We start from the raw sequence: 15,659 nt of genomic DNA, 5'->3' as shown, positions 1-15,659 counted from the left end.
TGTTTGCTCTTTCATGCATTGTGACAGCCTTAGGGAGGAAAAGATATTGGAGACTCTTCATTTGCTCTTCTCTCTTCCCTTCCTCAGCTCCCACACCAGTTTCTGTAATGCTTTCCAACATCTCAAGTGTATAATCAGCATGTTCAGATGCTTTTCTAAATGCAGATTGCCAGCACAATGCCCCAGATATGCAGACCTGGTAAGTCATGCAACATAGGATTCCACATTTTTAAGGAGCATAAGGATTCTTATACTAGTGGTCAGCAATCTTTAAAAACATCTTTAAAACACATCTTTAAAAACGCTGAGTTACTGTGATCCAGTCATTGAAATCCAAAACAGTTGAAAAGAAGAAACATCCTCTCTAGGGAAGCAAAATAGAAGAAAGCATGTCATTTGCAGCATACATACATGAGTAACATACTATTTTTTCTGTATTTTAATTTATTTAAGCCCTCATCTGTGAGCAAGGAATAAAAATTGTAATTTCATGAACATAATGTACATCACTTCTGACTCAAAACTAACTCGAGTGGCTTCATAGATATTTCTTTCCTGCCTGTGCACCTTTCTCTCTAAGCAAAGGTATTTATCAAGAGAGACGGCTTAGAATTTAGTTTGATTAAACGTTCAGGAAGGTGCCTAGAGGAAGAAGGTACTTAGGGGAAATGGTCAAAACAGGGTGAATTTAAACAAGAACTTCCTTGACTATCTCACTAACAAAAGTGATTCTGATTTTGTCTCCTTCTGGATAAACAACCCTATGTGTGGATTAAAGCAATCATGCATGTGAATTATTATTTTTTACTAAGACTGATTCGTTGGAGAATTAATGATAGACTGTAAATAGGGCGGGTACGAGGGGTCTGGGGGTAAGGAAAATGAGAAAAGTCCTTCAACATCTCCATTTGAAAATCAATGCTAAGTCGTGCCTTTATGGTGAAAGAGAACTATGATGTACTGGGGTTTTGAGGTTTGTGAGGAATTATCGTGCCCTAATAAGTACAAAAATAGAGATGGAAGATAGACCACTAAATGAGCCAGAGGAATGTTGATTTCTTAGTTAAAAGTTCTTTTACTGGTAATAGCTGTTTTCAGAAATTCTGGAGAGTTTAAAAGACTGGTTTTATAAAGGACTATGAATTTTTTTCCTTGTGATCTTTTAAGGTTTGGGTTCCGGTTTTTTGTAGAGCTGTAATTTTATCATAATGATGGCCTTAGATTTTTTTCTTTGGTTGAATTTTGCAACAATCATGTAAACTTTTTTAACATTGTTCTCACAAGTAAAAGTAAATGCTCATTTGAGTTAAAGTGAACTCTAAAGGAACTTTACTACCAGGAACTAAATATGTATATAAAATAACAATGTTATCAAATTTAAGGTGGACATGCTATGCATGCAGGCTCAGTTACTAAAGTTGCATCTGACTCTTTGAGTCTCTGTGAACTGTAGCCCACAAGCCTCCTCTGTCCATGCGATTCTCCAGGCAAGAATACTGGAGTGGGTTGCCATGGCTTCCTTCAGGGGACCTTCCCAACCCAGAGATCAAACCAGCATCTCTTAAGGCTCTTGCACTGGCTTTATCACTAGCTCCACCTGGGAAACCCAGACATGCTCTGCTGCTGCTGCTGCTAAGTCGCTTCAGTCGTGTCCGACTCTGTGCGACCCCACAGACGGCAGCCCACCAGGCTCCCCCATCCCTGGGATTCTCCAGGCAAGAACACTGGAGTGGGTGGCCATTTTCTTCTCCAATGCATGAAAGTGAAAAGTGAAAGTGAAGTCGCTCAGTCGTGTCTGACTCTTAGCGACCCCATGGACTGCAGCCCACCAGGCTTCTCCGTCCATGGGATTTTCCAGGCAAGAGTATCGGAGTGGAGTGTCATTGCCTTCTCCAAGACATGCTATAAGTACATGAAATAGACAGAAATGATTTTTTAAAAATATCTTGCTGGATATATTTGTTCACTCACTCATGCATTCAGTAGATTGTGTTTCCTAAAAAGGTATAAAAAACTGAACTGCAACACATGGAAGGAAAAGTAGAAATTTAGACAGTATAAAATGAGTGAGGTCCCATGTATCTTTATTTCACTTTGTTAATCCCTGCTTTCCACTTCTACTATGTAGGTGTAGTTAAAACTACACGGAACTAGCATAAAAGCACATGTACAGCCCAACTGAACAGAATGGACAGCCCAGAAATAAACCCTGGCACTAATGGCAAAATGGTTTTTGACAAGAGTGCCAAGACTGTACAATGGGGGGAAGAAACAACTCCTTCAGAAAAGTTTGCTAGGAAAAAAAAAAAAATAACTGAATATTAACATGCTAAAGAATGAAGCTGTACTCGTATCTTATACCATACATAAGAGTTTACTCAAAATGGATTAAAGATCTAAATATAAAATATAGAACTGTCAAACTCCTAGGAAAAACAGGGGGAAAGTTTCAAGACAATTAGGTTTGGCAATGATTTTTGATTATGAAAAAAAATTGCAGACATCAAAATTAAAACATAGATCAAAAGGACTACATCTAACTTAAAAGCTTTTGAATGTCTAAAGAAACAAGCAGCAGAGTGAAAAGGCAACCTATGGAATGGAAGAAAATAACTGCCAATCACATATTTGATTAGAAGTTAATATCCAGAATACAATAGGAATTTCTACAACTCAACAGTGACAACAACAAATCTCCAAATAGTCTAATTAAAATAATGGTTGAAATAATAGACGTTTCATCAATGAAGACATGCAAATAACCAATAATCACACTAAAAGATGCTCAACATCACTAGTCAGTAGAGAAATACAAAAGAAAACCTCAATGAGATACTACTTCAGTATTAGGATGGTCATTTTCAAAACAACAGAAAAAAAAAAGTCATTGAGGATGCTGAGAAGTTGGAATACTTGTGCAGTGGGAATGTAAATTGGTAAAGCTACTATGGAAAAAACTATGGAGGTTCTTCATACAATAATATTTAATGGTATATATTCTATATACCATTATATATCCAATATATACCATTATATATCCAATATATACCATTATATATACCAAATATATCTAATATATACCATTAGATAGTATTGTATGAAAGACAATTTGAAAAGACCCTGATGCTGGGAAAGATTGAAGGCGGAAGGAGAAGGGGACAACAGAGGATGAGATGGTTGGATGGCATCACCAACTCAATGGACACAAGTTTGAGTAAACTCTGGGAGATGGTGATGGACAGGGAGGCCTGGCGTGCTTTGCATTCCATGGGGTCACAAAGAGTTGGACATGACTGAGTGACTGAACTGACTGAACTGAACTGAATACATATTTTATATCTTAGATTTTATCCTCTCAACATTCCTACATATTTGATATATCATAAAATTACAGTGAAGAAACTGAGGAACAAAGAGTTAAACTAACTTGCTAGGATAATAAACGATATCTAGAGATTTCTCAAGACTGCAAACTAGAGAGCATCCTTTCTTCTTCTCTTACTCTTATACTTCACATTCAGTTCATCAGAAATTTCTAATGAATAAGCCACCAAAGTACATACCAAATCTCTCCATTTCTTCCCACCTCCACTTCTACCTCCCTACTGCAAGCTTTCCTGGTGGCTCAGTCAATAAAAGAATCTGCCTGCAATGCGGGAGACCTGGGTTTGATCCCTGGGTTGGGAAGATCCCTTGGAGGAGGGCATGGCAACCCACTCCAGTATTCTTGCCTGGAGAATCCCCACGGACAGAGGAGCCTGGCAGGATACAGTCCATAGGGTTTCAAAGAGTCAGACATGGCTGAGTGACTAAGAACACAATGCAAGCTTCAGTTGATCTGGCCTGAACAACTGCAGTGTTTCTAACTAATCTTTCAGCTCCCTCTCTTCTGCTATGGGTTGAATTCAGTTCAGTTCAGTTCAGCTCAGTCGCTCAGTCGTGTCCGACTCTTTGCGACCCCATGAATTGCAGCATACCAGGCCTCCCTGTCCATCTCCAACTCCCAGAGTTCACTCAAACTCATGTCCATAGAGTCGGTGATGCCATCCAGCCATCTCATCCTCTGTCGCCCCCTTCTCCTCCTGCCCCCAATCCCTCCCAGCATCAGGGTCTTTTCCAATGAGTCAACTCTTCTCATGAGGTGGCCAAAGTATTGGAGTTTCAGCTTCAGCATCAGTCCTTCCAATGAACACTCAGGGCTGATCTCCTTTAGAATGGACTGGTTGGATCTCCTTGCTGTCCAAGGGACTCTCAAGAGTCTTCTCCAACACCACAGTTCAAAAGCATCAATTCTTTGGTGCTCAGCTTTCTTCATAGTCCAACTCTCACATCCATATATGGCCACTGGAAAAACCATAGCCTTGACTAGACGGACCTTTGTTGACTAAGGTCTCTGCTTTTTAATATGCTGTCTAGGTTGGTCATAACTTTACTCCCAAGGAGTAAGCATCTTTTAATTTCATGGCTGCAATCACCACCTGCAGTGATTTTGGAGCCCCCCAAAATAAAAGTCTGACACTATTTCCACTATTTCCCCATCTATTTCCCATGAAGTGATGGGACCAGATGCCATGATCTTGGTTTTCTGAATGTTGAGCTTTAAGCCAACTTTTTCACACTCTTTCACTTTCATCAAGAGGCTTTTTAGTTCTTCTTCACTCTGGGTCCCTCCAAATATTCATATAGTGAAATACTAATCCCTAGTACCTCAGAATAACCATATTTGGAGGTCCAGAGCCTATATTTTCAACCACTTCTAGTACTGTTCCTATCAGGTTTCCAGAGTTAGTTCTAGTGTGAGTTTCTTTGCTTCAAGGGTCAAAACATTGCTGAAAGATTTGGGCTGGGTAATACCCAAAGAAACTTTCTTTCTAAAGTCCCTCATAAACTAGTAGATTCCTTGGCTTAAAGTAACCTATTCAGAGATTACCTGGTATTTTTTCCTCTTTTGGGTGTTATATAGATTCTTATTCTACATCAATTCAGTTTAAAATATTACTGTTAAAAGATGAAGGAGAGGACTGGAGAGACCATTTGTTCTGCTAATTATACTTGGCCAGTGTTAATTCTTTTAAAGTAATTCTATTCCCCAGACAAATACACAGTCTGAAAATTGGGACCATTTTTATGGGGCCTGAGCATTTTGTTGATAGGAACATGGCTTTTCTTCTCTTTAGTTAGTAAGACTAAAGCTTTCCAAGATTTTGCAATCACTTTTTCACTTTGTCAACTCACTGGCCAAAAAAAAAAAAAAAAAATTCCATCTGACTTCTTTTTTCTAGTTTTTGGCATTTTCCCAGAAAATTCTAGGATGAAGATTCCATTTCAGATTATTTTAATGGCCTTTAATCCTGAGTACAATCATCTTCATTCTAGGTTTATTACTAAAAATTCATTGGTCTAAGAAAATAATGACCTTTATTTGTCTAAGATGGAAATTAAAAGTACTATGACTTCATGGCTATTTGGATGTATGAATAGGTGTTCAAATGTCTTTGCTTTGAAAATGTCAAGACATTGTCCAAATTCTTAACCAAGACTTGCTTTAAAAAAGATTATTTTAAAATTAAAAGAACTGGAAATCGAATGTCATTGCCAAACTTTTTGATCATGGCTTAGATATCACAATTTAGATCATTTCAGTGAGAAATATTGCCTGGCGAATAAACATCCAAATTTTAGCAGGAAAGATTGCCATCAATGCAAATAAATCACCACACTCAGAAGCTGATGTGCCCACTTAAATTATTTTCCAGATACGTACTTTGAAAAACCCTTGGGGGAGAGTTTCTTGACTACTATAATCTTGAGAACTACCTCTAACTCCTAGTTAGCACCATTTGCATTGCTCTTTCAGCTATTGCTAAGATTGGGGTTTCCTTGACTATTACTAGCATTGTTTTAGCTGTTCTAGGGTTGCATTTTCCCTCTATCTTATTCCACAATTTTATAATAGCTAAAAAGGTAATACTGTAAACAAACAAACAAAAAACCAAAACCTTAAAAGTAAGCCAAACGAATGCCAGAAAGTAACTCTACAGCAATTTTAGCTTATCTTTTTGTAATAGGAATATTTTTAAATATTCTCAGTTTCAAACAGGGCGACCACTCTAAGTTCACCTTTATCTCTAGTCTTTCTTTATCCTTCCCCAGACATGAGAAACAAGTGGAATTCGATTTCACTTAGACCTTGGTAAAGCAACTGGAGACAGACTTCAGTCTTTTTTGTAACCATGATAGATGTCACAACACTCAGTACCAGAGAAGTCTTTCATTTTTGTACTTTTCCCTAAAGGGTTTCTAATTCTCTCTTCAGAGATGAAGTATCGGGCAGCAGTCAGCCAGGTTCCAAATAATTCTTTTACTGCAAAAGTAAAATGCTTTCTTTGTTTCTCAAGTAAACCCATCTAGCAACTGCTGAACTGAAGTATTAAATGCACAAATTCCAATAGCATGAGTCCAAGATCTCCCTCTTTGAGAGAATGAGAATGTTTAACTTCTGATAAAAGAATCCTCTCTCACTTGTACCTTTTCCACCTCAAGTTTAGAGTGAGGACAAAGCCGGAAGGTTTGATTATTCTCTTGGAATGAAAGCTGTGATGCTCTCTCCTCTCTCTCTTGCCCCTCCTCTTCTTCTTCTTTTTCTTTCCTTTGTTATTATTATTTACTTATTTAATGTTTTTGGCTGTGCTATACGAAGGCTTTCTCTAGTTGCAGGGTGTGGAAGCTACTCTATGTTAAGGTGCAAGGGCTTCTTATCACAGTGACTTCCCCTGTTGCAGAGCACAGACTCTAGGCCCATGTGCTTCAGTAGTTTCCATGTGCGGACTCTAGGGTGGGTGGGTTTCAGTAGCTGCAGCACAAAAAAGCTCAGTAGTTGCAGCTCACAGGCCCTAGAGCACAGGCTCAGTATTTGTGGTACATGAGCTTAGTTGCTCCATGGCGTGTGGAATCTTCCAGACCAGGGATCGAACCCGTGTCTTCTGCACTGCCAGGCAGATTCTCATCCACTGTGCCATCAGGAAAGTCTTCTTTTTCTTCTTCTTCCTCTCCTTCCTCCTTTCTCCATCCTCGCTCCTCCTTCCTTCCTCTTCCTCCTCCCCTTCTCCTCCTTCTACTTTTCTTCACCAAAAACAATATAATGTAAGAATATAAGCTATGGCAACAAACATAAACAGCATTGATAAAATACATGATTCAATTTATTTTCAACCCAAATAGGCTATTTTAAAAAATCATTAATAGTGTTACTTAAAACCGTCATATAATTTCCTTCTTTAAATATCATAAGATTTCCATGACATAAATCTTGTCCTTATTTTACACACCAGGAATTGGAGGTTCAGGAAATTTATATTAACTAGCCAAGTTTCATACAGATGGTGAAATCTGCAGCTGAGGTTTAAACACAGATCAGTCTCATCCAAAAGACTATGAACTATTCAGTAGATATTCACACCCATTTTTGAAAGGAAGAAAATGAAGCAAAGTTTCCTGGCTAAGCAGGTGGTTTAATACAGCAGAAAAAACACTCAGTGGGAATGGGTTATAGTCATGGTTATGCCACTAAGTATCTGGTTGGGTGATTACTTCTTTGATCTTTGTTATCTTCATACCTAAATCAAGAAGACTGGAATAAATGACATTGCGTTCTTTGGAGCTCGAAGATTTTGTTATTTTTAACTGATTCAAGGCTACAGAGCTAGACTTTGGGATTTCCAGGTAGCTTGACTATCTCAGTATTCTTCCCACTTATTGTTCCCTTTGATGAGAAGGAACTAGAGACACAGGCAACCCAGGTAATTGCAGGAAGCAGGGCTAGACGTGTGCCAGCCTGCAAAGCAGGTAAAGGTAGACTCTGGCTCATCCTGGGTCGTTATCCCCTTTGCTGTCTCTCTGCAGCTTATGGTTTCCAGACTGTCCATTCAGTCTCCAGGAGTCTTATCCTCCCTGAAGGCTGCTCAGAGGAACTGAGAAGGAAAACGCAGATAGAAAGTAACCCATAGGCTTGTCTCAGTTCTTACACTCGAGAAGAAATGGGTTACTCAGCTTTGCCGATGCAAACAAATCAGTTCTGCTAGATCTTGCAATGGCCCCTGCCGCAGCCTGAAGCAGGGCTTTGGTTCCTGGTAGTGAAGTCAGATTGGGAAGGTGAGAACACCAAGGCGGAGCCACTAGACCAGAGCTCAGCAACCAGCCCCTGGTTCTTCGACTCTGTAGGAATGAATGCTCACAAAGACAGAAAGCAGTGAAACAAAGCATTTACTAGGAGGAAAAGAGTACAGTGTGTGTGGATAGATACATGGGCAGGCTCAAGAGTCACTGAGTTACCCTCCTGGCAGTTTGAATCACTTTTATGGGGCATTTCTTCCGGGTTTTCTTTTGACAAACTATTTTTATTTGCCTTGTCCTGAGTCCATATTTAGTATTTCTCAGGAACCTCCCATGTGAGCGTGTTTGTCTCTTAGCCAAAACGGATTCTAGTAAAGAGGCCTAAGGGTAGTGCACAGGACTTATCATGAGGTGACGCCGCGACTCTTCTTGACCTCCAAGGAGCCTTTCTGTGCATGCGTAGTCAGGGAGGTCTCCTTAACCTTGAGAATGAGGAATGTGTGGTCTTTTATCTCTTATCTGGGCAAGGCCCAGCCTCTCTCCATCATCCTGCTTTAATAGAGTTTCTGCTCTTAAGGAATTTCTGTCCACAGGGGAGGAACTGTTCAGCCCAGGGCCCATCTATCTCCTGCCTCAGTCTTTCCTTAATTCAAATGACCAGTCCATACTATCGTACTTACTCTTTTCCAATGACCTCACCCCTACAGAACTTTCTCACCCATGTAATAAGCATCCTCTGCCTTCTATGGTGATTCCTGATTTTACTATGCCCTGAGATGAGTCCGTAATATTCTTTCCTTTAAATACAAAACTTCCAAAGTTTTGTTTGTTTCTTACATATTTGCTTATTTGTTTTCTCTTCCTTTCCTATGCAAATAACTCTGGTATCCTTCTAAAGAATCTCCTATGTTTAAATTAGCCAGAATTGATTTTGGTAATAACTCAAAGAAGCTAAATTGATTCAGGATAGTGTACTTCTTCACATCTTTATAAAATGTATCCTTGCTCAGATTCCCTTAACTAATTTATGAAATCTCTCCACACATCTTATTTTGTTCTTCCACACTTGTACAAGCTAATCTGTACTGTCATTGTTGTTCAGTCACTAAATCCTGTCTGACTCATTGGAATCCCATGGACTGCAGCACGCCAGGCTTCCCTGTCCTTCACCATCTCCTGCTTTGCTCAAACTCATGTCCTTTGAGCTGGTATTCCATCCAACCATCTCATCCTCTGTTGCCTGTTTTCCTGCCCTCAATCTTTCCCAGCATCAGGGACTTTTCCAGTGTGTCTGCTCTTCGCATCAGGTGGCCGAAGTATTGGAGCTTCAGCTTTAGCATCAGACCTTCCAATGAATATTCAGAGCTGATTTCCTTTAGAATGGACTGGTTGGATCTCCTTGCAGTCCAAGGGACTCTCAAGAGTCTTCTCCAACACCACAGTTAAAAAGCATCATTTCTTTGGCTCTAATATGTATTATTTAATTTATTCGCATTTTCTTCTTACTGTTTTGTCCTTAACAGGATACATGTTTCACAGAGGCAGATATTTCCGTCTTTTACTTCTAGTGCTCTGTCTCCAGGGCCTACAATACTCCTGGCACATATAAGCCACTTTGTAAATATTTGTTGGATGCATAGACATTTATGGCACCAAAGTACTGGGGAATCATTTATATCCCTTACTTAGGACATTGAATCTCCTAATAATAAGCTGTTATTCTTTCTCTTCTTTATCTCTCTCTCTCTTTCCTTTTTTCCACAAGGCCAAACTGCTTGTTCGTTCACCTTTGCAAACTGACAGATTTTTAAGATGATACAGAAGAACATTTTCCCCTGCTATACATGTATCTAGGGCTTACCATTCTCACCTATCTAACAATACAGAATAGAAAAATACGATTTAGGTGTGGGCTTGGAGAAAACTCAGGCTGTCTTCAGTGTTGTTAGCCTCTGTTGTCTGATCCTCATCAAGAAAAAAGGTGTCTTCCACTTGGGCCAATATTGTCATGCAGTAATGTAATGTTGGGCTTAAAAACCCATTTCAAAGAAATGTGCATTCGTAAGACCTTGACTTCTGTGCATTTATTCTCCAGATGCCTGAGGTGGAGAAGAGCAGTGGAATGCAGGACACATAGAGACAGGGTGAGCCCTTGGTCTTGGCCATCGTTTAATGTCTTTTTCTCCTTGGATACAGGAAATTGAAAAGTTAAGAGAAAAGATCAATGCTAAGAAAATATAATAAACAGAAACAACTTGATGAAGATTCCTTATTCCACTTGTAATTCATCAGATTTTCTCACATTATTTTTAAAATGCACCAAGACATTCCATTCAAAGAAGTAAGTTCATTGTTAGTTTAAAATAAACATGCACAAATTCTAGATGACACAAAACTTTTTTCTTTTGTTCTGGGAGAGCCTTTATAGTGCTTTTTATCCTTTCTGTCAGAAGCCACAATAGGATCAGTAAATTGTGACATTTAAATCAGTTTTACTGATTATAGGAGAAAAATGGAACATCTGCAAAATCTCTTTAAGAAACCTTTTCAGAGATGAACTGGCCTTGCTTTTTATGTTTTTCACTAGAGAGTAAAGAAAATTTTGTGATCTTGCATCCTAATGATTAGTTAAGAGAAGTATCAGAAATATATTTAGGTGTTACCAAGGGCCCATAGTTTCTTATGAGTTCTTTCTAATCTAAAGGGCATTTCTTTTTATTAGTTTACTCCTTCTGGACTGAAATCTTTGATTCCTTAGCACCACCTCTCCATTCTGTACCCCAGCTCTCTCCCTAGTCTCTGAGGAATGGATCCTTGTAGAATCTTCCTAGAAGGGACAAAATATCATCACTTAAAGCCATCTGAAAAAAATTAAAGCATATGAAATTATCAACTTAAGTTGTAAAATGTGATGTGGTCTAGACATTATCAGATATTATAAAGATTACGTGTTTTTAATAAAAAACCAACATTATTGATATCTCACGAAAAGAATCCTACCATGGCTAAGAAATTTGAGTTCTTATCATCATCTACTCTAAAATGTTAAAGGAGAAAGAGAAGTTCTGAAGTGCTTAATGCAAATCATTTTCATGCTCTGTAGCTCCCTCTAACCCATATTTCATGCCCTGGAGAACCTCCCTGGCTTAATACTGATTGACTGAATGTAGTATCCAGTAGGCGTTATCAGCAATAATTCTAATGCTTCTTTAAAGACCTAGTTTGACCCCTCAATACTCTTAATTTATTACACTTTCTCAAGCCCATGTCCAAATGTTTTGGTGGAGGTTGGGGGGGATTTAAATACCACTTTTTCTTTAAAGTCTTTATTGCCCACCATCATGAAATCAAATCATATTCTCTTTCCCTGAAATTCTTTCCTTCCAGCTGTTCCTCTCCCTACACTGCCATTGCTTTCTCTCTTCTTTTCTGTTCTTAATCTGAGTCCTATGACATTCCCCACAATCTCATGCCACATACCCTTTAGAATTTTGCAGTAAGTTTGTTTATTTATCTCTTCTCCACCTCTTTGGAAGATGAGTTCTATGGGAGAGGTGTTTATCTCCATCTATTCAGATGATTACTGAAGGTAACACTTTTACCAAAAAGTGTTCTTGGCTTGTGGGCAGATACAAGGTGGCTTCACACCTGCAACTGATATCTGCTAAAAGTGCCAAAGCATCTGTTGTGCTGGATGGTGGGAAAAGAGGAAAGTTTCCTTTCTCTACACCCAGGGAACAAGCTCATGATAACAAAGAAGCCAGCAAAATGAATTAACACTAAAGACCAATTAATATCTTTTGCAAAGATGTTTGTAAGTTTCCCAGGAGACAGATGCAATGCCTAGAAACAGGGATCCTGTCAACGCTGGAGCTGACAGTTTGCCTACAGCGGACCCTCCCAGCCCGAGGGGCTTTTAAAATGGATTGTCATGATAGATTCCATCTGGTGAAAATGGAAAGAAAACCATGCAGGTTTTTCATTACAGTCCCCACATTGGCATAGCAGCCAATTGGCAGAGGGTACATTCAAGGTTTCTCGTTTTTCTCTCCCCTCTCATAAGCTATGGAAAGTTCTAAATTTTAAAGGACAACAAGGCTATATTTCAGAGGTGACAGAGTGAAATTCTATGCTGTTCTCTCTACCTCAAGCTTAAGTAACTCTTTAACAACTGATTATTCTATAGCTAAAGAAAAGCCCTCAGCTTTGACTACTTCTGCCACAGGCCCTGGTCTTTCTGGAAGCATAAAGGGAAAAAAATGTGGTTGATATCAGGGAGCACATTTTAATTTTAAAAAATATAGAACAAAAATTTGCAGAGTGTTTTGCTTGAACAGTCTAAATCAGTGTCACCATGACATCATGATAAAAGTACAGATTTCTAGGCTCCATTTCAAATTTATTAAGTCACAGTCTCTGAAATGGAAGCTTTGGGATGTGAAAATTGGACAAGTTCCCTGGATGATTCTAAATTTTTTAGGTAAGGGTGTGGAAAGAATATTGAAAGTTTCTAGAAAAAAATCTTCATTTAAAGATATGCTTCCTTTTAAATTTTTAGATGCTTTATAGAGGATATTATTATTAAAAATTGAATTTAAATCACAGTTCTAAGAATTTAGAGAAAGGTAAAGTGTGAATTTAAAATTACTTTGAGATACATTCCCTAATACTCATAGAGTGAATAAGTTAAAACCATTGCAATTAGGTGGTCTTTCAAGGACTTAAAAAGCCAAAAAAAATCAAACATACTTGCATAAAGTTTATGGATTTGAGTTAAAGTCCTAGAAATGATTGTAGGGAGTAGGTTGTCAACTTATGAAACCAACAGCTTGGAGGCTTTTTGAGTAGTTGAAAATGAATTTAACAGTGAAACTATTTATTATCCTTTGGCTGAAAATATTATCTGAAATTAATTTGTTTGGCTTGGGAGAAATTTGTGAAATGTATAGTGAATTATGTAGCCAGTTCTTTTTTAGATTTATAATATTTCAAATAAAATCTGCAATACCCTACCTGAGGGGAAAAATGCTTAGTGGCAAGTACTCCTAGCCAAGTCACATTAGATTCCAATAACTTTGCTTTACTTTACAAGAATTCTTTTTTTTATAAAATGTGTATGCTTGTTCAATTTTCCCTTGGATTTTTCTTTTTCTCTAACAATTCTCTTTAGCCAAATCCCAAGCAGATGTAAGAACAACTTTGACTATGATGGAAAATATACAGAGGTGAGAATAATAAAATCATGTCATTTGGGTACAGATTAAAAAAAAATTTTTGAAGTATGGTTGAGTTACAATCCGTTCATTTTTACTTTTTTAAAACTTTATTTTATTGTATACAGATCTCTCTATAAACAAAACAATGCTTGAGCTCACTATAAACTTTCAAGTGAATGTGAAGAAACTATTTTGTAGTTTGAGGTGGCAAGGAAAAATATATTTTGAAACTCAATGTTGGGGGACTTCCCTGGTGGTCCAGTGGTTAAAACTTCACCTTCCAATGAAGGAGATGTGAGTTTGATCCCTGATCAGGAAGCTAATATCCCACATACCTCTTGGCCAAAATTCCAAAGCATAAAACAGAAGTAATATTGTAACAAATTCAATAACGACTTTAAAAAGGATTCATATTAAAAAAAAATCTTGAAAAAAAAAATCTGAAGTCTATCAGTCCTCTTGCTGAGGTGTTAAGTCCAATTTCAGTATGGAAAGACTGCACAGACATTTCTGAAGGAAATGTCATCAGAACCTGTGCTATCTCAGGTGGCCCAGTTGATTATGTTTTCCCAGGTATAATTAGAAAGATAAGTTTTTACAAAATTTTAATTGGATAATGGTCTTTCCTTACTGGTTTAGTAATGTAAACCCATCTTCATTAACAGCAATCTCACACCCAAACTCTCTCTCACATGCACAAAAAGACCTTATGCAAGAAATTATGTCTTCAGAATCAGCTGTGCTCATGTGCTCAGCCACTCAGTCGTGTCTGAATCTCTGAGACCCCATGGACTATAGCTAAGGCTCCTCTGTCCATGGGATTTCCCAGGCAAGAATATTAGTGGGTTGCCATTTTCCTTCTCTAGGGGATCTCCCTGACCCAGGGATCTAACTTGGGTCTCCGGTGTTTCCTTCATTGGCAGAAAAATTCTTTACCACTGAACCACCTGGGAAGCAGTCAAATTCAACAGACACAATTAAAATGACATGGTATATATCATTCCCTAGAATCTTCATAGAGCCAAATTGAGGAAAGATAGCTATTTGAATTAGATTTGAGGAAAAGTTTGTATGCTGTGACATTTCCATTATAAAAGGTAAGAACTATCTCAGAGAGGATTTATTCCAAGCTTCTCTAATACCCTAGCACACAGTTTGTACTTACTACATATAATTATTTCATAATAGTCTTAAACACAAATTATGGCACAGTGATTTTGAATGGGATTATAACAAATTAGTCTTTGGGAGACTGAATAAATAGCAAATAAATGGATGGGGAAGTAGTTTGACATCTCAGTTCTTATGAAATATGGAGTAGACTATCTCATCTCTATTATTTATATCCCTTATAGCATTTAGCAACATAAATGTTAACCTGAGTTGATATTGATCTAAATCTGAAGTACTGTGACATTTTTGGCTTAAAAACATGATTTAGTGGCCACGGAGTCAAAAACTATCCCCAATATTACTTTCTATTCATAACTTTTACACTTTTTTTTTTTAATACACAAAACACAGCTTACATTAAGGTCGTTAGATACTGCCAAGAAATTCTAAATTATTTACAAGAAAAGTGGCCAAAGATGATGATCATTTAAAAATCTTTATTCTTCTTGAACTTTCTGTGGCATTGAACATAGATGGAATTTGTAATAAAATTTAAATACATGAAAAATCTTTCTTTTTATTCTTTTCTTTTACACGTTATTTTTCCTGCTTTCTCTTTAGTTCATTTAAATGCTACTTCATTTGTATTCTCACCCTGAAAAGAAACAAAATTACACTACATAAAAATTGTAAAAAACAGCATGATCCTGAGGGGTACAAGATTAGTGATGAGATTTTTTAATGCAAAAAGATAGTTAATAACTTTTCATTTAGACTACTAGCAAGTACCTTTAAAAAAATTGGACGAAGAACAAAAGCTATCTGTCTCAACCTTTCACCGCCCAACTGCAATCACTTTATTTCTGCTTCCTTAATTTAGCAGATAGAGGATGATGAAAGATTGGGTGTATTACCATCAACACAGTTTATTTCTTCAGATTCGATAAATGAAATTCACAGTGGTTTCTGGAATCTCCATTACTATACACTGGCACCAAACATAGAATAACAAACACATATTTTATTTGGTTTAATTCAAGAAAAGTAGGTTTGTGTTACACTTCTTCAGTACTCCAACTATGGCGGTCATACAATAATACCAAACTTTTTATTTTCTTTTGAAAATCTTAGATAATTTCTTTTTTGATGCTGTAATTAGGAGTGGCATCCTTTTAGTAGAAAAAACTTTTTATCCAAAATTATGAATATGGAAAATGT

Source organism: Ovis aries, chromosome 3 (genome assembly GCF_016772045.2).
Source record: "Ovis aries strain OAR_USU_Benz2616 breed Rambouillet chromosome 3, ARS-UI_Ramb_v3.0, whole genome shotgun sequence".
Lineage (NCBI taxonomy): Eukaryota > Metazoa > Chordata > Mammalia > Artiodactyla > Bovidae > Ovis > Ovis aries.
Note: the sequence above shows the minus strand (reverse complement) of the source record.